The sequence below is a fragment of the Silene latifolia genome, chromosome X (genome assembly GCF_048544455.1).
Source record: "Silene latifolia isolate original U9 population chromosome X, ASM4854445v1, whole genome shotgun sequence".
Taxonomy (NCBI): domain Eukaryota; kingdom Viridiplantae; phylum Streptophyta; class Magnoliopsida; order Caryophyllales; family Caryophyllaceae; genus Silene; species Silene latifolia.
The window spans coordinates 72,258,599-72,282,757 of NC_133537.1; the positions used below are offsets into that span (position 1 = coordinate 72,258,599).

General features: G+C 39.1%; 1 non-coding gene across 1 annotated transcript; it reads right to left on the reverse strand.

The window, feature by feature from the left end:
• Positions 1-22,971: 22,971 nt before the first annotated feature.
• LOC141624876 (small nucleolar RNA R71) lies at positions 22,972-23,078 on the reverse strand. The gene has a single exon (XR_012534680.1). It is a non-coding gene; the product is annotated as a small nucleolar RNA R71 (small nucleolar RNA).
• Positions 23,079-24,159: the final 1,081 nt, after the last annotated feature.

Genomic DNA, 24,159 nt, shown 5'->3' on the forward strand with positions numbered 1-24,159 from the left:
CAACACATAACCGTTGTAATTAAGTTTGGTAAAATTCGCGGAATAAATTCTACAACGTGTTTTGATGATTTTCGTGAATAAGCGTTGTTAAAGGGCCGTTGTGGTTGCCTGTATTTGTAGTAGTGTGCTTCCTTTCTTCTTCCTTCGTCCTCTGTAATTCGTTCATCAAATTTGTTTCGTTTGTTTCCTGTTAGTTCTTTGACATAATAGCTTATCATCTCACATGTATATTATTTATCATTCATTCACATGTTTAATTCGTCATTAAATTTGACTTAAATCCCTTATAATCCGATATTTGCGGGTTTTCGTCATTAAATTCAATTCGGGTTGTAGGAATTCGATTTGTTCATATCGGGTTTCTGGAATTCGATCCTTGATATATTTTCCATCTGTTATTCATGATATTCGTCATTAATTCGTCATTAATTCATCATGTTTAGTCTATTTTGTTCACCTATGTCACTAATCAATCATTCTTCCATGTAAATAATTCGTTTGCATCCGTCTCATCCATGTTTATTGCTTTTATGACCATCAATCACATGTAAATAACCTGATAATCACTTCTATCCGAGTAAATATTATAAATCAATCATTAAATTAACCCACGAACATTAACGATTTGCAGTTCCGGCTTCCCAACCAGAACTCACCCTTGGAACAGACGCAGCATTTGTTGCGCCTCTTCCAAAGGGCGCAGTCCTGCTGCGCCTGTTCCAGGTTGAGTTCTGTCTCTGAACTCCGTTGTTGCTTGACTTAGTTTAATTAGCTTACGTATTAATGGACTATTATCCGTATTGTCGCCTTAATTTCTGTTCGTTAATTCTTTCTTCTTTCTTTTCCCAAATTATCCGTTTTAAAGGTATTTTCGACATAAATCGCTAATCCCGATGTAATTATTGTAATTTTATTCCTTGTATTTTGTATCATTTGTATGTTTTCACATGTAATTGAGCATTAAATCCTACTTCGACCCAATTGATTGTTAAACTATGTGTCAACTGACTTAGTTAAATTCACATGCTAGGATTAAAACTTGGATGTTGCATTGCATGCATATAATCGACGATATATCAAGTATAGATGATGTCCCTAATCATTAGTAGAGGCCGCTATCGAGGCGGGCGGGATTAGGTGTTCGATCAAAAGAGCTTCCTAATACGTACCCTCACCCCTTACTCCAGATCTCTGTGAACATCCGTGTTCATTGGCATCCACGAGAGTCATTCTAGACATAGAATGCTAAGGGTAATGATTGCTTAGTGTTTATGTCACTACTTTGCGTCTTGACATGACACGAGGTATTCGAACGGTTCCAATTTCCCATAAAAATTGGTGGCGACTCCAACAAAATGTAAACGCTTGTTCTCTTCCTCCCGAGCGCCCCCGTGGGCCCCCGCTGTCTCGATCGGAACTCCTTTCCGAATGGCATCGTCTTTTGGAAACTCCGGAATTACAAATAATTAACTAATAAAATGTACATTGCAATTCCTATTATACATTTGTAAAATAAAATCTAATAAAAATAAAAGTGATTCGAGATCACAATAAATTACAACCGAATCAATATTCCCTTACATTACGGGTAATATCGATTAAAAATAAGGTCATACTAAGATAAAATTACATAATTCAAAATTATATAAATAAAATATGACATTCATCTAGGAAAAATGCAGCATTATAATATATATCTAGCATGCCAAGTTATGTGCCAAATCGCCCTATTTAAACTTATATTGTAAATATAATCCGGTTTTATGGTTATTCGCGATCTTTAACTTATTAAAATCACAAAATAATACTAAAATCCAATTTTAGTCCAAGTTAATTATCCTAACCTTTCAGGACTCAAAAATTAGTCATTACTCAATTTTTGACAATAATTCAACTTGATTTAACATTTATGCTCATAATAGACCTTAAAATCACAACTTTTTATGAAATAAATCCAAATTAAATTACAATAATTTCAAAATTTGAATTTTCAATTTTTGAACATTCTGAAATATTTCCATGACACTCATAATGTCAAAAATCAAGGTTGAAATTTTTGAATTTATTTCGAGAAAAAATATAGTTGCGATTTATAGGTTTTATCAAATAAAACATCCAAAGCATATGAAAATTAATCTAATCAATGTTACAACTTTAGATCTGATATGTAGGATAATAATTTAACCTAAAATAATTTTATCATGCCATGTAATTCATTTTAGCTATTTTTGCTAAAATAGTCACTATTTATGTCATTTTTACACTAAAAATTCATAAATCATGCAAAATGAATCAAGTTCATCTAAAATTTTACACACGGTGATTAAAAAGTGCATGTGACAACATATTAAAATATCATGTCCTGTTTCGAAGTTTAACTATTTTTAGCCATTTTACCTCCATTTATTCCATTTTTATCTCATAAAAATTATAAATCATGCAAAATAAATCAAATTTATACGAACTTTTACATACAATAAGTAAAATATGCATGTGAGGTCATAAAAAATTTCAAGGTCAGAAACTAAGTTTAACTATTTTTAGTATTTTAAATACCATTTTATTCATAAAAATGTAATAAAATCACTAAAAATCATTAAAATAAGCCAAAAAATACCATAAATCATCAAAATGACCTAAATATATTATAGGACCAGAATATATAACATGCAAAAATTTTCGTGACCTTATAATATAAATTACAAAATCTCTAGTTTTATATGTTATACATTTAACTCGGAAAAACAATAAACCGATTATGCATGCAACAACCTAAGCTCATGATATCACTTGAAAGGATTCTTAACCCTCTAATTAAACTCATTTAATTATTGATCTAAATTACTCATTAATATAGATGATGATCTAGTGCATGCATAACATGATAAAAAGAGAAGGTAAGAACAAAGTTCCTTACATTTGAGGAAGTCGGTTTTAGGGCACAAGTGAGGACTCCTTCCCACACTTGTTCTTGAGCTACAAGTTTATGGTTGATCCTCCCAAAATCCCAATAGTAGAGATTCTCCTCTTGATGGCACCAAGACTACCCCTTAATTCTAATAATATATTAACTAGATATATTTATTAGAAACCTTAAAAATAATCTAATATTATTTCTTATTACTATTTTAGTAATCTTAAATGAATATTTGATTTTGAACAAATATATATACTAAAACTAATTTTAGAGAGAATGGAGAATGTGAGAGAAGTAGTTGTAAAAACAACATGTAAGAATGAATAAGAATAAGAACAATTCTTATTCTTATTAGAGGAGTGTAAAACCGGTGGGAGGGAGTGTCCAAGAGAACCAATGCATGCCCTTCCTCTTTTTAGAATTGTTCTTATCAAAATGAACTAGGGTGTAGTCTAGACTATAATGGCAATCATTGTGTTTTCAACAATTAAAAAACAATTAACCATTTCACCCTAATTACCTCTAAAAAACCGGTCCCCATAGGTAATATGGAATCCATTTTATTTTTGTCAATTGTCATTTTGTCATATAATGTGTAACATGTAACATGTAACATGTTATTAATAATATTAATGCATATTTAACAATTAAATATTATTACATATATTAATTCAATTATATATAACAATTGACTAGTAATTCATAATCACAAGGATATAAAATGGTTCATGTTAATATAATCTACAACATATTGTAATTATAATTAACCAATCATTCTTAATTTAATTGTTTCATAAACAAAATTTTATTAATATAACATTTTATTTACTAAAACAAATCTTATTTAATCGAATTACAATAAGATATATATTCTTACTCACATATACAAATTGTTCAATTTTAAGGAATTAATTAATCTGCATCAATATACAATTAATTAATTTATCTATTAAGGGAATCGTCCTTTAGGTGTGACCTTAAGGGATCAACTGATCACCACCGTCAAACGACAGTAATGTCAAACTCTAGTCAGCCAATCATTACCGATTAATATTGATCAGTTGATTTATATAAATGAATCATCCCTTTATGTATTCTTATCATGAGTTTCATTAATGTGATCGCACTATTGTTGAGGACACGTACTCCAACATGTTTTTGAGGATGATGAGTCATCTTTTGTATGGGAGGCATGACAAGAGCAAGGTTCATTCTATGGAAGTTTTATTGCTTGCTAGTTATTTAATGTAATACTACGGTTTTCTATGTTTATGAGTACTCTATCGAGTAAGGCTTACTCTGTCGAGTAAGTATCTTTTTACTCAAAACAGTAGCTGACCTGATGGGTACTCGATCGAGTAAGGGGCACTCGATCGAGTAAGTGACTTCCTCGATCGAGTTAGTGTGTCTTACGGGATTGTTTAGCCGGGTTTTGTTAATAATGCGAGAGTAATATAAAAAGCTTCCGTCACTTTTCCTGAAACACTTTTCAACATTCTAAAACCTTTTAAGAGAGATTAGAAGTTACGTTGTTCGCATCTCTCGCGTTATTGGCAAATCCCCAAGGCTAGGTTCGTCGGATCATCTTGTTCGTTATACCGTTGTGATCGTCGTGTCAAGTGTAAGTTCGTTATATAATTTTTATAGCATTTTGTTGAGTTTCATTAAAACCCTAATTAGGTAATGTTGGGGGTTTTTGGGTGTTTTGTGATGTGTAGTTGGTAATAGTATATGTGCATGTTATAGGAGGAGGATTCATAGAGGAGAGATTCTGATTAGCTGCTAGATCGTCTGTGGTGATTGCTATTCCAGATAGGGTTTCCCTACTCAGTATTGGTTACATGGTTGTGTTGGTAATTGATTGTTGTTGATTGATTAATTATCGTATTGGAATTGGTTTTTGGTAATTGTTGATTGTGTAAGGTGATTGTTGTATAACTGTCTGTGATCTTCGGAGTGCGTCCCTGGCTGAGTGGAGTCACTTGCGGGAGTGGCTTTACGCCCTTGATTTGCCTTCTGTGGAACCCGCCACAGAAGGGATGTGCACATTAATGAACATGGGTTTATCGCTCGGATGAGATGAGCGGGGCTTAGGTGGGAATGGCTGCGGTCCCCCACTGGCGGCAAGGATTACCTGTTGCGATGGGTAATCTGGCAGGGCTACACACTTTAGTGTGTAGTCAGGTGTGTGGTGATGTGATCGTGTTTGGGTTGATTGAATTGGTTGTGGTATTGTTTTATTCATGCTTGTTTTTTTGTGTAATCGCATCGACCCCATTTAAATGTTTTAAAACTGTGATGATCCATTCGGGGTGGTGAGCGGTTGTCTAGCAGGTATAATATAGATGCGCGGGATTAGTGGGATGGAGTTACCACGAGTCCGATAGTAGTCTTCCATTGTGTTGTCTTTATACTTTTGTTACTTGATTTGTAGTTTGGTTGTAGAACATTTGTACTTTACTTTGATTGGTTTTGTTCTGTAATCACTTAAACTTATTTATTAAAGTACGTTCTTTTATGGTCTATTTGATATACATTGCCTTGGGTAACCGAGATGGTAGCATTCTCATGCTTTAAGTGGTCCTGGTAAGGCACTTGGAGTATGGGGGTGTTACAAACTGGTATCAGAACTAATGAACCCAATGAACTTAGGGAGTCAAAATAAAATGAACCCGGGTAGGAGTTGTTAGGAGCTAATGCAAAGACTTGGGAGACGTCCTAAAGTTGCGAACTCGCCCTACAACTTTAAATCGGTCACTATGGGGTGTCATGGGATCGCTATGTGTTTACTGATGTTCTATTGCATATGTTAGATGATGTGTTGTATGGAAATGTTGGAAAATGATTGTGGTGGAATGGGAAAGTGTTGTGAATAAACATGTTGCATGATAGTTGGTTTACAATGATGTTTGGAATTGTTGGAAAAGTAGTTCATATATGATAATATGTGATGAATAATGATGTTCCAGAATGGATGATTTACAATGTGGCTATACTAGTAACATGTGATTAGGGGATGTGATATGATTATACATAATTTTGTTTGCGTAAAGCTATATAATAAGTTTATATACTTGTCTACTGTTGTATCATATGCACTGATAGGCTATCGCACACCTATGCAAAGATAATATTTATACCCTAGGTAACAAATTAATGTAGTACTTAGGGGTCGAACCCAAAGGAGACGGGAGTTTATAATTTAGTTGTTATGGATTGAAGTTTACCTTGGTAGATTATCGATTGATTAATTGGGTTGAAGTGATAAAACAATAATGAATAAAATGTCTAGGGAGGTCGGGTCACACATGCTAATTACGTAAATGCTTATGTCAAGTTAGGAAGTTGATTTTATGGTAAATGTTTAGGCTTAAAGACACCCACCTTACGATATTAGTGTCAACCATAGACCGGGTCCTAGAGAAACTCTCGTTTATGACTAGGTCGTCCTACTACACATGCTTAGTCTAATCCGATTCCGTGCCTCTCGACTTATAGAATGAATTAAAAAACTTAATCTACTATTACGGCCAATAACCAAAGATTAAACGTGACGATGCAAACATGTGATAGAAACTATTAGACAATATTAACTTATCCTCATTTTAACATTTATATATTACTTAATCATGTATGGCTTCCCTTACTCCTTAGACATATGCAACTACTCTAACATGGTGGAAATGTAAATTAAACTAATGATAAATGAAATGATGAACATAATGAAAATATGAATAGGGATACCTTGCAATGGAAATAGAAATGGAACTTGGAAGACCAATACTTGAAATGTAAATTGAATATGACTTGAATAGAAATTGTATTATAAATTGAAATGCTTAAGGGAAATGTAAGCAAACTAAGGTAAACTAAAATTAATCTAAGCTAAGCTACTACTAATATATAGAGAGAATATTAGATGGAAAAATATGTGTGTAGGTTGTGTGAAAGTCGTCCCTTGAGGCCTCTATTTATAGGAGATCATAAGGGAAACGTATACATTTGATGGAGCATTGAACACATCCAAGGACTGTTCAACCCCGATCGGGGACGTAGTGATCCGAGTTCTTTCTCTTCAATTCTTGGTTTAATGCTCAAGGAATCCAATGTTCATGTTTTAATGCTCCTTTAATCACCCGATAATGCTTCTTAATCTTAGCATCCAAAGCTCCTTAGCATCCAAAGCTTCCACCTTAATTTGGACTTTCATTTTGGGCTTGACTTTGCATTTGACTTCATTTGTAATTCTTACTTCAATCCACTAAATCTTCATGCAAAAACCCCTGCAACTTCATACACTTAATCCAATACTTGCTCTTGCTTAGCTTTTGCACTCTAGCTTGCATCTTTATTGGATTTTAGCTCCTAAAAGCTTAAACTCCTACAAAATATGTGGAAACAAGCAATTGCAACTAGAATAACAAATATTAGCTCAAAACACTATGATAAGTGCTAAATGACATGTAAAATGGAGCTAATCTAAGGGGTAAAACTATGTAAATTATGCACTTATCAAACTCCCCCAAGCTAAGCCCTTACTTGTCCTCAAGCAAGAAATTATCCCAACATTGCAAATTCTAAAATAGCTAACAAGCAAAATGATTCAAATCCCTAAACAACATGGGCATAAGGATAAAAAACATCATGGTTGAGATTTACACGATGGCGTAGTGTGGTCGACTTCAAGTAAACCTTTCGGCTCTTGCATGATCTTTTGACTTTCGGACTTTCACGATCAACTCATAACTCAATTTTGTGTAAAAGGACATTTTGTGATTAATCACTCAACAATCCTCGACTCATGAGAGCGTGCCCGCAATCTAATATGGTAATCAATCAAATCATAAGCCAAAATTATCAAACGCAAGCAAAATGTGAAGCCAAAAGGTGTAGATACCTCGTTTCTGCACCTCCCGCAAACCACTCGGTGATGATTGGGCCGCATGTTTGATACGCGGAATGATTTGTGACAGTTCGTAAGATTATCGTCAAGTGATCGCTCAAATATTAATGTCGACCTCTTAGTTGTCATCTACGTCCCGATACGGTCGTTTTGGCAGTAATTAGAGTACATTCGGAGTCCGGGTCCAAAACCGTCTCCATTTCCTGATAACTGTTAAATCCCGAGTCAGAATGTTCTGGAATGTTCCGGATATTTCTATTCCATATTTCATAAATTTTATCTTTTGGCAAATAATATCCCGTAATATTCATATAAGATATTAGGATATTCGAATTATTTCCGTCCTACCATAACTCAAACGCGGAAATCTTTCTTCAGCAGGAGGAAACCTCCTGGGAATAGACGCAGCAGGTGCTGCGCCTCTTCCAAGAGACGCAGTGGCTGCTGCGCCTCTTCCCAGGCCCTTTTCTGCTCGTTTCTCGTATCTTTTTCATATCTTTCCGAGATTCACTTCCAAAGAGTCTCCGAAACCCTAATTCCTTCACGTGATTAGTATAAATAGGAGCCTTCGCTCCTCATATTTCTCACGCGAGTGTCCGCCCTTCTCTTCTCCCTTTGCATTCTAGACTTTGTTCTTACTTATTGGCGCCTACGTGCTTGAACTTTCGACCACGTAAGCTCGGATCTTTCCGGGTACCAGCCTCTCCGTTGCATGACCGACCAATTTGACCAACTACACTCAATCAATTTAATTAATCAATCGTTTTCCTCTTACGAGGGCACTCTCTTTGCATTCGCGTCGAGCATTCACTAATCGATATCTTAGTCCTTCTCGTTTCGTCAACATGTAAGTCTGAGGGTGTATAATTTCTTTATTTATTTATTGTATTTTACTTTTCGTATCATCAATTGTAAGATTTATGTCGAAAATACCGTTAAAATCGATTTCTAAAACCCTTTGTTAAAACCTGTTTTTGCGGATTTCCAGTAGATAACAGTTGAGAAAGGACGCAGCAACTGCTGCGCCTCTTCGAAGGAGCGCAGTTCCTGCTGCGCCTCTTCGTGAGGCTGCCGCAGTTCCTGCTTCCTTTCTTCTTCGTTTGTCCTCTGTAATTCGTATTCAAATCCTTCTTTTGCTTGCTTCGTCTGTTAATTCTTCATCGTAGTATCATAATAATTCCACATGTATTATAACCATCATCATGTTCATGTTTAATTTGTCATAAATCAGACTTAAATCCCTAATAATCCAATATTTGCGGGTTTTCGTCATTAAGTTCAATCCGGGTTGTAGGGATTCAATTTGTTCATATTGAGTTCCTGGAATTCGTCTTTGATATAGTTTTCATCTGTTCATTCACATGTTCGTCATTAATTTGTCATTAATTCATCATGTTTAGTTTGTTTCATTCACCGATGTCACTAATTAATCGTTCAATCATGTAATTAATCCGTTTGCATCCGTCTCAATCATATTTTTATGACCTATTCATGTGTTAAATAACTTGTTAATCACTTTCATCCGAGTAAATATCATCAATTAATCATTAAAATCACCAATCGACATTAACGGCTTGCAATTACGGCTTCATGACGGATCGAGCCAAGAACAGACGCAGCGTCTGCTGCGCCTATTCCAAAAGACGCAGCTCTGCTGCGCCTGTTCCTGGCTGAGTTCTGTCCCTGAACTCCGTTTCTGCCTCGACCTAGTTTAATTAGTTTACGTATTAATCTACTATTGATCGTATTATCACTTCTGTTCTGTTCATAATTTATTCCTTTATTCGTTTTCTCAAATTATCCGTTTTAAAGGTATTTTCGACATAAATCGCCTATCCCATTGTAATTATTGTAATTTTCATTATTGTATTTCTTTTATTGCTTGTATGTTTCCACATATGAAATGAGCATTAAATCCTACTTTGACCCAATTGTATGCTAATTAACTGTCAACCGACTTAGTCTAATTCTCACATGTTAGGATTAATCCATGGATGTTGCATTGCATGCATATAGCCGACGATATATCAAGTACGAATAACTTCCCTAATAATTAGTAGAGGCCGCTATCGAGGCGGGCGGGATTAGGTGTTCGATCAAAAGAGCTTCCTAATACGTACCCTCACCCCTTACTCCAGATCTCCGTGAGCACCCGTGTTCATTGGCATCTACGAGAGTCATTCTAGACATAGAATGCTAAGGGTAACGATTGCTTAGTGTTCATGTCACTACTTTGTGTCTTGACATGACACGAGGTATTCGAACGGTTCCAATTTCCCATAAAAATTGGTGGCGACTCCATACAAAATGCAAACGCTTGTTTCGTTTCTCACCAAGCGCCCCGTGGGCGGCCCTGTCACGCGGTTTGGCGACTCATTTGGGATAATACACTTACGTGTAGCAAGGGTGAAACTTGAACAAGGTTAGGGAATAGTTTGTACAAGACAATTGTCGGTTTTCATAACTCGGTCTTCCTAGACCGTTTTATTCGGCCTTCCTAGGCCCAACCCAACCCATTCGACCAATCGTCCCGTCTAAACGGTCCTAATTCTTATTTGGGCCTAAGGATGGATAGCGATTGACGTCATCCATACCATGATGCTTACTCTTGTTTGTATCAAGGGCCTTCACTACTTGAGGAAATGGACTAGGAATCGGCCTTACTCTTGTTTGGCACGAGCCTCTCCACAGACCTCGGGTTTGATGGTTCGGTATGGCAACCCACCCTTTAAACCAAAACCCTTTTAAATGCACTCAGCATCCCGTTATAATGCTTGTATAAATGTGTAAACCTTATGTGATCACCATTTCTAAACAAACCCATGACAAATTTTCAAAAATCAAAACCCTCTTTCAAACGAGAATTTCGAAATAGGGCTTCCATTTAGCGCAAAATCCGGTCAAAACTCTGTCCGTTTGTCGAGTCAAAATTCGGGCCACAAGCCCATTTCAAAACCTCACTTCGATTCCACTCCTACAACTACACTACAGTTGACTAGGACACACATTTTCAAAGACCTTGTCTTTCTTCAAAACTCACTCAACACAAGTGGCACACACCCACTTCACGAGTCAAAACTTTTCCTCTTTTAGCAAGTGTGATAGAATGGTCGATCGTGTTTTGATTCGCCGCCGATCTCTTATCCAGTTTCCAAGATGCCCGGATCAAGTGATGAAACGAATCTCCACCACCTTCAAGACGGTAATGATCGAATCCTCGCCGCGCTAGCCCAAATGAAAATTACCCAAGACCAAACATATGACCGCCTTGAGCTTATCGAAGGCCGTATCTTCTCCGTTGAGGGAAGGTTACCCCCTCATGAAAGTGAAGTACTACATAATTCCGATGATGAATCTAGGGATGAGAATCCTTTCGTGGGAATGACTGCAGCTGAGAAAAGACTCCAATACCTAGAGGAGCAATTGATGTACCTTAAGGGTGATGACATTTATAGGGAAAACAATCGCAAGTATGAAGCCGTCAATTCCAAATTGCCAACTAACTTTAACATGACGGGTATCCCCAAGTTCAAAGGACATGAGAACCCTTTGAACCACATCCGTGCCTTCAAGGATTACATGTCTATCAAGGGCATCAAACCCGAGATGTTCTTAAGGATCTTTCCTTCATCTCTTGACACCATCCCGAAGCAATGGTTCTACACTTTATATCACAAGAAAGTTGCTACTTAGGAAGACGCCGCAATCGAGTTCTCTAAGCAATACGCGGATAATGCCGAGATCCAAGTCAACATGCGCACTCTAGAGGTTCTTACCCAAAATGACAAAGAAGGATTCACCGACTTCCTAAGTAGGTGGAGGAAGACTAGAACTCAACTAGTTGAACGCCCGGATGAGGCTACTCTTGTGGAAACGTTTGTGGATAATCTCAAACCCATCTATGCCAATCATTTGAGATATCAAAACATCAAGACTTTCAAGGACTTGACCGTGTTAGGAACAAGGATCGAAGACGACATCCGTAAAGGACTCTTGTCCAAAACGGTAGGTCGAGGATATCAAGGGTCCACAAGTCGTTCATACGGCTCTACTAGCAAGACCGACGAAGTTAACCTTCTCGAGCCATCTAAGAAAACTACTCCACCAAGAAAATTCACAAACCTTGGGGATACTTACTCCAACGCTCTAAAAAGGTTAATGAAGCAAGGTAAACTCCAACCCATTGGACCTACTCCCGAACCCGAAAGGAAGTCCAAGTTTTGGGATGAAAATTCATACTGTGAATACCATAGGGGCAAAGGGCACGACACAGAAAAATGCTTCAAATTGAAACACGTGCTTCAAGATATGATTGAAGATGGTCGACTCCCAATACCACCAGGAGGTAAACCCAACAACACTCAGAATCCTCTTGGAGTTCTAGTGATTACAAGTGATGAATCTACCCTAGATTGCTCACACCTCATTTCTCCCACCGAAAATGAAATTCATGCAATTGAGAAAGAAAGGCTCTACTCTACTATCTCCCCTACCATTTCCGACTTCATCACATGGGCAAGGAGTGTAGATAGACAAGTGTGGGAACTAGAAAGCATGGTAACAAACTTACGCAATCCGAACGTAATACCTAAAGAACGTGTACCATTGATCTTCTCTCAAAATGCCACTATGCAAGAAGTAGTCACCGTGGTTGATAAACTAGTCGATCAAATCATACGAGTAGAAGGTGATATCATGAGAATGAGGGAACTAGCAGCAGTCAATGGGGTTTGGGCCGATGATGATGAGGACGAGTATCTCATTGAGAACTCCCTAGTCAAAGAAATAGTCCAAAATGGTGAAGACCAAGATGTGGACCACCTAACTCGTTCGGGTCGCCCATATCAAAACACTACTCAAAACGGTTCAACCAACGTCATCACACCAAATGACAACGAAGATGACCCCACTGACCATTTGCTCAAGCAATTACAGAAGACCAAGGTGATCTTTCATCGGCAATTAATAGCAAGCTCATTCCCACATCGCCAAGCTTTACTGCAAGCTTTGGCCAAGCTAAATGTAGCACATAACTCTACTCCCGAAGATGTAGTTAACTTGGTCTTCCAAGAATCACCTAAGCTAAGTAATCCTATTACTTTCTCGGACGAAGACTTGCCACCTTTTGGCGCTAGTCACAACCTCGCTCTATACATCACTGTCATTTGTCTAAAGAAGAATGTGCCAATGACCTTGGTAGATGATGGCTCCGCGGTCAACGTCATACCCCTCAAAACGGCATACAAGCTAGGTATGAAAGAGTCGGATTGGACCCCTACCAATCAAGGTGTGCGTGCATATGATGGCACACGACGAAAAGTGGTAGGACTCTCTAACCTAACCATAGCCACGGGACCAATCGAACGAAAGGTTAACTTCCAAATAGTGGACATCGAAGCTTCATTCAACATACTTCTGGGAAGGCCTTGGATTCACGCTTCCAAAGCGGTAACATCCACCCTTCATCAAAAGATCAAGATCCCACTAAATGGCAAAGTAGTGACGATCACTTCGTCACCCATCAAGGCAATAATCGAGAAGCAATCAAACAATCAAGTCCTTGCGGATCCCGTATACGAACTTGCGGGCTTCCAAAGTGTAAGTGTTATAGAAAAGCGAATTGGCACCCTTATACTATAATCCCTACTCCAACTTGGTGGTCAACCACATACTCAAATCCCAGGGATACTTCCCTGGAATGCCTTTAAACCCAATTCGGAAGAATACCTTCGCACCATACAAGGAAGGCAACTCAACAAGAATACCACTTGGACTGGGGTACAAACCCACAAAAGAAGAAGTTCTCGAAATGCTAGCCCAAGTCCAAAATCGCAAGCACGTGGGAGTCCAAATGAGGCCATATCTCCCCACTTTAAATGGGTACTTTGTTCAAGAAGGAAGTTCAGAACTCTTTCATGGATTTCCCGAACCTTGGCATTATCTTGAGAGGAAGTTAGCCGGAATCGAGATCTTTCACGATTGCTACTTCATTCCTCCAGAAACGGTTCCTACCGTCAAAACCCGTCAAGCACCTTGCTTAGACGAACAAGCTGTTAGCCTATTGTTTGGAGAAGACCGATTCGTTAGGGCTGCGCAGGATGAGATCATTACTATGATTCTTCAAGACGATCGCTTCAACCCCACCGCGTTGATCACAGAAACCGACACGAAACAGCAGAAAGGATGGAGAAAATCGATCAAATGGACCAACAACCAAGGAAGACTCTTCAAGCTCACCACTGGAGAAGGAGAGATGTTCAAAGGAGAACCAGAAGACGATGAGTTCGAGTCGGAGTCGGAGTCGGAGTCGGAGTCTAGAGAAGTCATTAGAGAGTCTATTCCTGTCGTCATCCCCACTCCCTTCGTTTCTCCTAGCTTAGCCTCGAGTAGTCACAGTAGTTCGGGAAATGCCCCACCATCGTCCCTTTGCCGCCACCGACCATGAATCGGTTGGCTTCTTTGTTTCAACTTTACTCAAATCTTAATATGAATAAATCAGGTTCTGCTTACTCTTTGCGTTATCTTGAGTGCAATTCTGTTTACGATGATACTGAGGATGACCAAGACCCAGACTCAATCAAAATACCTCCTTACGTAGCCAAAGAAATACTACAGGAAGGGGAAGGGGGACCGGTAATAGAGGATACCGAACCCATCAATGTAGGAACCGAACTAGAACCCAAAGAACTTAGGATAGGGACTACCTTGAGCTTAACCGAAAGGGCCGATTTCATAGACCTCCTAAATGAATTCAAAGACGTTTTCGCTTGGTCCTACAAAGACATGCCAGGGATCGACAGGGATATCGCCGAACATAGGATTCCGATTAAGCCAGGTTTCAAACCCGTGAAATGAAGCTTCGACGAATGAGAAGAATGTGCTCTAAAGATTAAGGAAGAAGTTGACAAGCAATTCAAAGCCGGGTTCATCAAAGTTTCGAGTATTCGATTTGGGTAGCTAACATAGTACCCGTACCCAAAAAGGATGGGAGAATCCGTGTTTGTGTTGACTTTAGGGACTTGAACAAAGCGAGTCCAAAAGATGACTTTCCTCTACCTCACATTGACATATTGGTAGACAATACTGCAGACCACGCGTTACTATCCTTCATGGATGGATATGCGGGTTATAACCAAATCAAGATGGCCATGGAAGATATGCACAAGACCGCATTTGTCACCCAATGGGGAACATATTGCTATATGGTAATGCCGTTCGGACTGATCAACGCCGGAGCTACATACCAACGCACCGCAACTACACTCCTACACGACATGATGCACAAAGAAGTTGAGGTATACGTAGATGACATGATCGTCAAATCCAAGGAAAGAGAGGGACATATTGCGAACCTTCGCAAGTTCTTCGCAAGGCTACGAAAGTACAACATTAGACTCAACCCCCAGAAATGCACATTTGGGGTAACATCTGGGAAACTCCTAGGATACGTCGTTAGCCAACGCGGTATAGAAATAGATCCTTCAAAAATCAAAGCTCTGATCGAAATGCCACAACCTCAAACAGAAAAAGAAGTCAGAGGATTCCTGGGAAAAGTACAGTACATAAGTCGATTCATATCGAAACTTACGATGATTTGTGAGCCTATCTTCAAGAAACTCAATAAAACAGACCACACCATGTGGGATGATGATTGTCAAAAGGCGTTTGACCGAATCAAGGAGATATTGGCTAAACCACCAGTGCTCATGCCGCCACAACGAGATCAACCTCTTGGTTTATATCTCACGAAGAATCGAAACCGCCATGGGTGCCATGCTGGCTCAAACTGTAGGAAGAGAAGAAAGAGCTATTTACTATCTAAGTAAGAAGTTCTTGGAATATGAGTGCAAATACTCACAACTCAAAAAGACATGCCTCGCTCTTGTGTGGGCAACAAAGAAGCTACGTCACTACATGCTTAGCTACTCCGTCAAGATATACTCCAAAATGGATCCAGTCAAATACCTCTTCGAGAAACCCGTCCTCAACGGACGCCGGCAAGATGGACTCGATGCTCTTAATTCGACCTTAAATATGTGCCACTGAAAGTTATAAAAGGTCGCGCCGTCGCCGAATTCTTCGCAGAAAATCCTATCAACGACACACAAGCCATAGATACTTGGTCATTTCCCGACGAGGATATACTCCAAACGGATGTAGACTCCTGGGACCTATACTTTGACGGAGCATCCAACTTAAGAGGATTCGGAATAGGAGTGTTGCTCATTTCTCCTGAAGGTGAGCATACACCGATTGCTGTCAAACTCGACTTCGAGGTGACAAACAATGCCGAGAATCTGAAGCTTTGTCTCATTGGACTACAAGCGGCAGTAAGCTTAGGCATTAAAAACTTCCGAGTACATGGGGATTCATCACTGATCATCAACCAAGTTACAGGATCTTGGAAAATCCGAAGTGAAAGCCTCGCACCCTATCAGGCTAGGATAGACCAAGTCGCCCAATTCTTTGATCATGTAACATACCTACACCTACCTCGGGAGGAAAATCAATTTGCGGACGCTCTTGCGAAACTTGCATCTTTGATAAACATGCCAGATCACATGATGGAAATGCCTTTGTGCATCGAACGATGGTCAGAGCCGGCTTATGTCCACCAAATCACCGATGAAGAGGAAATCACACAGGAACCATGGTTCCAAGCAATCCTGAATTTCAAGCTTAATGGTACCTATGCACCGGATATGGACAAGAGGGGACAACGCGCTATACGCCTACTAGCTTCCCAATATATTCTGATGCAAGGAGAATTATACAAAAGAACACCTCTTGGTGTAGTGCTGCCTTGCCTTGATCATTCACAGGCACGAAAGGTGATGGAAGAAGTCCACGACGGAGAATGCGGTCCTCACATGAGTGGGCCTATGATGGTAAAGAAAATCACGCGTTTGGGATATTATTGGACCACGATGGAATCCGATTGCATCAAATACGTGAGACATTGCCATAATTGTCAAATCTTCGGGAATGTACAACATGTCCCTCCTTCATTGCTCTACACGATGACATCTCCTTGGCCATTTTCTGCATGGGGAATTGACATAATCGGGAAGATAACCCCAGCCGGAACAGGAGGTCCTTTGTTTCATTCTAGTGGCAATTGACTATTTTACCAAATGGGTAGAAGCGGCTTCCTACACTGGTCTTACAGCCAAAAATGTGGCAAAGTTCATACAAAACAACATCATCTGTCGATATGGTTGCCCACATGAGATCATTAGCGATAATGGGTCACACTTCCAAGCTGAAACCGAGCAATTGCTAGCCAAGTATAAGATTAAGCATCACCACTCTTCGCCCTATAGACCACAGACTAACGGCGCGGTAGAGGCGGCAAACAAGAATGTTGTCACGATTCTCAAGAAAATGATCGACAACTACAGAGATTGGCCAAGCAAAATACCCTTTGCCTTATGGGGGTATCGTACGTCTGTTAGGACGCCCACTGGGGCTACTCCTTTCTATTTGACCTACGGCATGGAAGCCGTACAACCAGTCGAGCTAGAGATACCATCCCTGCGTATTCTACTAGAAAGTCAAATCCCGGAGGCCGATTGGAAGAGGGATAGATATGAAGAACTCATCCTCCTGGATGAACGTAGGCTACGCGCCTTACATAATGTCCAAACATATCAAGCCCGTATCAAACGAGCTTTCAACAAAAGAGTTAGGCCAAGAAACATCAAAGAAGGAGACCTAGTACTCAAATCGGTTAGAGCTCTTTTACCTATTGACCCACGGGGAAAATTCAAACCTAATTGGGCCGGACCATTTCTAGTCAAATCCATACTCCCAGGGGGTGCGGTTAGAATTACAGACTTAGATGGGAATGAGTTTTCAAACCCCACAAACCTCGACCAACTGAAACGATACTATGCCTAGAATAGGACCAAACACGCGCCTCGCGTAAACCCATGTGTCGCGCTTGTGGCACTAAATAAACGGCCCCTGGCCAAGCTGAAATAAGCTAGTGTCACTGTGCTCTTGCATTTTGACAAGTTTGTCATCCTCATATCATCAAATAAACTAAATTCGCACCTCCAGAGTAAGCAAAAGCTCATGCTTATTTTCTATGTTCATTACAAGCTCTTGCTTCGAACAATTATTCTTTTATATTTACTCGAACTACGCGCAAGGGTTTGATTTCGCTTTTTCAAGTGAATACGTAGGCAATCCTTCACAGGATTCAACCCATTATATCTAAAATGTAAATAGAAGGACATTTGCATTGCATTTGAAATTCGACAAGAATAATAAAGTAGAAAATTTTAACGGTTTCATAACCATTTAACCTTTTATTTCATTCATTTCCTAAATAATAGTAATACGTTACATAATAAAAATAGAATAGGCTAGGATTCTAAAAAAATCCCTCCTTTTTATTACAAAAACAATAATAATAATAATCAAATAATAAATAAAGACTCGGGCTATTCCTCCATCTTCCCCTTGCCCTTGTCATTCTTGTCATATTTCTTGTCACGACCTCGAGCCGGGCGCTCTTGCACCACTTCAGACCTAATCACCAACGGTCTTTCTCGAGGCCTGACTCTGCCATTCTTGCCAACCACCATTTCCGCGACAGGAGTAGTCTTTGATTTCTTCGAAGGATGAACGACCTGAAACCCAGCTTCTTCTTCTCCCTCTGCCAGATGCTTCTCCTTCTCTTTCTCTCCCTCGCGCACCTTGTAGTCAACAGGCTCGCGTTTCCTCAGTCTCTCGCGCTCTTCCGGAGTTGCAGCCTTTCTCCACATCAGATAAGAATCCGACACCCACAAAGCATTGGCGGAGAAGCTCAAGAACCACATATTTCTTTGGGCCCATTTAATAGCCCACTCTCTTCGGCTTTCTGTAGTAAGTGCCATAGCAGTCTGCGGGACGGTATCAAGCCTAGGGATCTTCTGCTTCAGCCCAACTTGCCTCATCAGTCTTTCCGGAAAGATGCATACCATAAACTCCAATCCCGGAATGCGCACGGACCTAGTGGGATCCAAAGAAGATACTCCAGTGACAGACTTGAGGTGCCACCACGGTACAACCCACCTAATCAACGGACCATCATCATTCTTCAGCTTGTTCTTCCACTAGTCACAGACCCAGGTAAAGTCCACCATGTACAACCGCGTCCTCATCGCAATCGAACGAGCATGATAGGAAAGTGCATGAACTGGGGGCTCGATCAATCGGAGCCGTTCCATAAGCCAAACCTACCAAGAGCAGGCATTAGACATCAAAAAAAAAAAAAAAAAAAAAAAAAAAAAAAAAAAAAAAAAAAAAAAAAAAAAAAAAAAAAAAAAAAAAGAAGATGTCTTTTACCTGCAAAATGACGGGACTCCCCAAGAACTGCAAATCGCGGTTGGATTTCCTATTATCCAAACCCAAAATAATCTCCCCTAAGCATAAGCAAGCTGGGCTCCTGCGCAGCTCCATTTGCTCAATAAGACCCAAAAGACGGGGATCACCTCTCAAATCTTCATCAACGTGTCCTTGGAAGACATACACGTGCAGCAAACAAAAGCCAAATGCCCTCCTCCTAGCAACATGAGAAATAGTAGGGTCGGCCCTGTTGATGAATCGGTCTACAAAGTCCAACATTCTCACGCCTTTCGGGGTAACTAAACGGTCCACCTCGAGTCTAGTCGGTCCCAAGCAAGTCTCTCGAATTTGCTCTTATACCCTTGTGAAGTGGACGGAATGGCAGGTAAATGTTCGGGATCCCACCCACCAATAGCAGCAATTTCTTCAGAAAATGGGCAAATGTCACCCTCCGGAAACGCGAAAACATGATAATTCGGGTCCCAATAGTCAAGGCAAGCATCCAAGAACGGTTTCACAACCTTAATGAGTTTCAAACTCAATAAAGACCCAAGGTTATAAGCACCCATGTCATGCTTCTCCATATTTGAAAATTCATTGGTCCATTCCTTCAAACGGATCTCCAAAGTATTCATGATGACAATTCTCTTTTTGAAGATTTATTTTGGGAGTTTTATGTGAATAGACGAAGAAGAGACGAAAGATTTGTGTGAATTTAAGCTTCGTCGACGCTTCTATTTATACTAATTGCTGTTTCCAAAAATCCGCCAGAACGGACGCAGCTCATGCTGCGCCTCTTCCCCGGTCTCACTTCTGTGATTTCCGCGTTGGATCTTTCCTAATTCTATAACGCATGATTTCCTATTCCTGCGGGGTTTTATTTTGGTAAATACGAGAAGTTTACCATGTTTCAGACTTCCTAGATTCGCGGGCACGCATTTCAAGGCAACATCGACATTTCTGCCATTATATCACATTCGCATATTTCATTTTAAACATAATTTTCACTTTACTTTTGGCTTGTGTATATTGATTTCTATTATTTAATTTCATTTTCTAAACTTATAGATTTCTTTTTTTTTTTCTTTTTTAGGGGGTAACCCTCCCTACCGTCTGATAAGTAGTATTTTAGTCGTTTTTTACCCCGCATTTATACCTTATTCCGACTCGATTTTACGTGCTTAATTGTTTTAATAGCTCATTTCATTTACTAATTTATAATAATTAGTCATCTTAGTCGGTTTTTTATATCATATTAGCATTATTACTATTATTACTTTTATTTAATTAAATATAATTTGTAGGTGAGACGTATAATAAAGTGGAGATTCGAGCAAGTGAAACGAGACGGAATCAAGACGGGTCAAAGGAAATAAAATAAAGAAGCATTTCAAAGTCAACCTTTGACCCTCACACAGTCCCCCATCATCTCGACAGTCACCATTTCCACATTAGACCACCATTTCATCATCTTCAACCTTCCTGCAATTCACCATCACCTCAACACCATTCATCCACCATTAAACTCATGCGCCTCCATTCAACATCATCCCCGAGCTCCATTCCACCTGCACACAAACAACCATCGTCCACCACGACAACAGACAACTAACCACCATTGACAAACCCATCATCATCTTCCACCACCATTCACCATGACCATTTCATCAATCACCATGTCGACAAATTCGACAAACACCAACAGTAACAACCCCATCAGCAGCTATCACGGTTCAATGCCGAACCCGACTTGGTCATCATCAATCAAATCCGACAATAAACTCAAATGCCACCAATTCCTCAACCGTGAGCAGCCTCGCATCAGCCCGACTTCAATCGACCACCATTGTTGAACCACCATTGAAGCAGCAACAACATCGACAAACACCAATTCAATCAGCCGCCAATTTGATTTGCAACAAGCTGCGCCACCAGGTCGTCCACCGCATCCAACTCCACCATCGTTCTCAGTTCAAAAACCGAGTCACACCAGCACACCGGACTTCAGTTATCGAAAACCAGTTCCGATTTGTCTCGTCGTGCCGAAGTCGACACATGCGTCGTCGTCTGGTTGTGGTTTGGATTTGATTGACCCGATTGATTTGTAATTATCTGAGTATTGAAGAGAACAAAGAGAGTGACAATCTTGCCCTTTGCTTTCACTCTTTTTGGGGAGTTTAAGTGAAGGGTGGTTTTGTCTTTTAATATATTTTGTATTGAGGGAATAAAACCCTCGACCCACAATTTTAGACGCTAAAGAGACTTTAGAGTAGAAAGCGAGTAGTTAGAAAAAAAGTAGGTCTCAAAATAAAACCTCCTATTATTTCTCCTCCTTATTAGTTTAATTAGATATTAATTTTGTTCATCAATTCGGTTCAAGGTATAATCTTTTTGTATTCAAGTTATAGATCTATCCCATTAATGCAATCTCCTTTCATATGGTACAATTTTCTCATCTCTTTTTTTATTGTTCTTATCATTTTCATTTCATTATTTATGTTAGTCTTACTTGTTAATTCAATCCAAGTTTGTTACTTTATTCGTTTAATTATGTTTATTACATATTTATTATTAGTGGGTAGCTTAATTATTGTGTCCTTAATTATGTTAGAGTAGATAATTAGTTAGGGGGAAGGGATTAGTGTATTAAATTGGGATTTCATTTAATGGGTAGTCATTATTATCGTTAATCGTTAAGTAACTTGTGTTAATTTGTCACTTAATTGGTACTTTAATGTGTTGTGTAACCCTAATGACGATTAGTGTTATTTGACCTTGTTATTGAGTCGATGTGGGAGACCCGGGACTTGATTAGGCGCATTTAGGATGAGACCGTTTCTTATTATTGTCACGAGAGTGAGTAATAGGGTGGTTGGATACTTAGTAACTCGAGAGAGTATTAAGACCTCATTTTAGCACTTATACTTTGTCGATTAATGAATCTTTAAACCCCATTGAAAACTCAATTTGATACATGAACCCCCTTAATCCCCCTAACTCCCTTAATTAGTCATTTTATATCTACTTTCATTGTTAACTTGTTAGTTATTCATTCATTTCTTGTTTTAGTTACTTTTAGAATATTTTCAACATCAATCTCATCGACCGACTAGACTAGAACTAAACATTAGACTTGTAGCCTAACCCCGCCATCCTTGTGGTTCGACCCCGATTTATACTACTTAAATTGGGTTACTTTACAAATAGTTTTTGGTACCGAAAGTGACGGCAAAAACCGGTATATCAAAATGGCGCCGTTGCCGGGGATGGTGTTTTGTTAGATATAAGTCTTAGTTTAGTTTTGGGATTAGTCATTTTATAGCTTTTGAAAAGAAAAATGAATATTTGAAAAAGAAAAAAAAATATGTTGTTTGTTTACTTGCATCTTTAGTTATAGTTGTTAGTCACTTGCATTTAGAGTCTTGCATTTAGTGTCGTGTATTCAATAATGTCTTTATCCATGTCTTTACGTGATCATAGTAGACCCGATCCGAAATTGTTTGCCTCTCCTATTGATATTGGAGAGGATGTGGAGCTTGACTTGCATCCGGATTGGGTTGAAATTTTTCAAAAAGATGTGTTTCTTGGTCTACCAAATGAGAATGTGTTGGACCATTTGGAGAAGTTTAATAGAAAATGCGTTTTGGTGAAGAAGAATGGTGTGTCCGAACATGTTGTAAAACTCATGCTCTTTCCCCTTACTCTTGGGGATAGAGCCGAAAGATGGTTATATTCTCACCTTCCTAGCACATTTTCTACTTGGGATGACCTTGCCCAAGCCTTTCTTACCAAATATTTTCCACCTTCTAAAACCGCCAAACTAAGAAATGAGATCTTTACTTTTCATCAAGGCGAGTTTGAGAATGTAAGTGAGGCTTGGGAAAGGTTAAATGAACTTTTGAGAGCTTGCCCTCATCATGGGATCCCAATTTGGCTAATCACACAAACTTTCTTTAACAATTTGCATCATGCCATTAAAGATTTGATAAATGCATCGGCCGGAGGTGCCTTTGATAGTTTGGGTGATGATGAGGCAAGATCTTTACTTGAGAAAGTGGCTATGACGGATGCTAATTATGGGTTTGGGAGAGTGACACGATTGATTGAACCACAAGTTGAGGTTGATTCTCCCTCTTATGTTCAAAATGTTCAACAAAATCGTGTTAACCCTCCCTCCATAATTGAGAATGATGTGCATGCATTTTCATTTTCATATTCTTGTGATACATGTGGTTATTTGGGAAATGATTCTTGTGCTTGTTCTTTATATGCATCCCCACCTCCCATGTTGATGAATGTGATGAATAATGAAGATAGTATGCACAATGTTCAACCATACCATGCTCCCTTTCACCCAATGGATTCTATGCATGTTTCTTCATCAAATTATGTGTCATGTGGTGGTTTTGAAGATAGTTTTGACTTGTGCCCTTCCTATACTATCCAAGCCCCAATGAATGATTGTTTGATAAGTGATGTTGATAACTTGCATTTCTTTGATCCCTTTGTACACCACTTTATTCTCCACCTCATTACGATGCGCCAAACATTTTCCCTAATCAAATTTCACCTCCCTTGAATGTGAATGTTATGCATGAGTTAACATCTTCTTATGAATCTTGTGGTGATTTAGGATATGACTCAAATGCTTGTCTTCCTTATTCTTACCCACACCTTGTGAACATGAATGTGATAAATGATGTTAATAATGATATGCATGATGTTCCCTCTTATCATTCTTCCTTTCTTCCGATGAATGTGTGTGACATGCAAGCCTTTTCATTTAATTGTGAACCATGTGGTAGTTTTGGAGATAACATTGATGTGTGTCTCTCTTTGTTTCCCCAAACCCCCATGGATGATTATATGGTGAATGATGTTGATAAGTTGCATGTCTTTAACACTTCTTATGAACCACCTCACCATTTTTCAAGACAACTTTCACACTCCTTATGCCAACCTACACCACACCATGTGAATTCCAAATTATCTAGTAATGGGTGTG